General features: G+C 31.4%; 1 protein-coding gene across 2 annotated transcripts in view; it reads left to right on the top strand.

Moving 5' to 3' along the window:
- Positions 1-1,585, top strand: part of LOC106471060 (cordon-bleu protein-like 1) — a 66,920-nt gene that overhangs the window by 6,837 nt on the left and 58,498 nt on the right. The window contains exon 1 of one of the 2 annotated variants that reach the window (XM_022399680.1): positions 1,124-1,135. The exons of the other annotated variant lie outside the window; for it this stretch is intronic. The gene's annotated coding sequence lies outside the window, so the exon portion shown is untranslated. Of the gene's footprint in view, positions 1-1,123; positions 1,136-1,585 lie in introns of those variants that run through there. 2 annotated transcript variants of the gene reach the window in all.

The raw sequence follows: 1,585 nt of genomic DNA, 5'->3' as shown, positions 1-1,585 counted from the left end.
CAAACGGAGACGTAACATAGTGTTGGATGCTAACTTGAGAGAGAAAGCCGTGACGAGATGGAGGAGGCCAAAGTGAAGACAAGGCAAAACCCGGTGACGAGAAGTCATCATCGATCAAGTATCAACAAACGGGCCTTTTCAGGACTAGGCATGGTTCTACAAATCAAAATACTATGACAGGGTTCTACAAATCCAAATGCCTCTCGGTGTAAATCCGTTGTAGTGATGTTCATTCTTTTTCCGTAGCTTCTGATGTATTTTTCTAACTTGCCTGAGCCATTACGTATGAATCTTAATAAACACATTATAATTTTAATTATTAATACCAATATGTTTCCTTAATTTTGTATTTAAAAAATAAAAACCCAATGTGTCGATCATATAGTTGCATATGTAATGAACAAGATCGATAAAGATAATTCAAGTAGCGTCCAAAATTTAATTTTTAATTATTCAATAGAAATTAACTATTTTGAAATGTTAAGTATATCGTTAATTATGCGAAAACTGGTAAAAAGTAGAAAACTGTCCCTCCTCTGATTAATTATATTATATGTCACTTCGTATATCTATACTTTACCTAATAGGAAATCTAACCCTGAAAGACTGTGAGGTTTACAAATATATTAATTGATTGCAGCTCAGTGCTTAATGTGGAAGGTGATTCTGAAATTATTATGGCTAATTTAATGATGATAATAATACCAGATATTTTACCACGATTTGAGTTGAGTAGTTTTATTGCTTTACACTAGATGGCGAGACTATTTAAAAGTTATATTTTCTAGAAGAAAAGTGGATGTGATAGGCATTTATACAATACGTAAAGAAGCCTGGAACGTTTGGCGTCACCAGCAAAACATACTAATGTGTGTCTGTTGGGACACCATAATGCTAGTATTTATTTTATACATTATTCTGTAAATTATTTAAATTCTTATTTCTGAAACAAATAATACTATAAATGAACATTTTATATGAAAGCAAATTTGTGTTTCACAAGGGTTGTTTTTCAAACAGTAGTGTTATAGTGGATTTTTTAATCGGTTATAGTTATTTTAGGAAGCAACATTTTGTTAAAGATCTCATAGATTTTCCAATTCTTAAGCTGCATACTTCTAGCTCAGTAGTTCTAGTTTAATAACTCTTTATCGTAATCCATATGTACTAGACTTATTAGGAGAATAACATTATCAAAAATCTCCATCACAGACTTAAACAGTTTTGAAATGGTTTTCATGAAGAAACATTGAAAAATACTAATATTCAGTCAAATCATCTGCTGTTACGTTAAATATGCCTCTCTTTAACCAAGATTTAAGCACCCTCTCTAATCTCTGATTAACTCTCTTGGAAATTGAATAAATATAGTTGTTAAACTCTATTTATTCAATTATCTCTTAGAACTAATAATGGCTGGAGACTGCTTGAATGGGTAATGAAGAAAAACTTTAATATAAGTTTAACATAACAGCAAATGTACAACGTTTCGACAAGGTTTTGTCATCATCATTAAAGCCGTCTCCAGCCATTATTAGTCTCAAAGTGGGTTCCTCGTCATCGAATTTGATCTCTTGGAAATATT

This window comes from Limulus polyphemus, unplaced genomic scaffold, assembly GCF_000517525.1.
Source record: "Limulus polyphemus unplaced genomic scaffold, Limulus_polyphemus-2.1.2 Scaffold4380, whole genome shotgun sequence".
NCBI classification, from domain to species: domain Eukaryota; kingdom Metazoa; phylum Arthropoda; class Merostomata; order Xiphosura; family Limulidae; genus Limulus; species Limulus polyphemus.
This window is presented reverse-complemented; position numbering and strand designations above follow the sequence as displayed.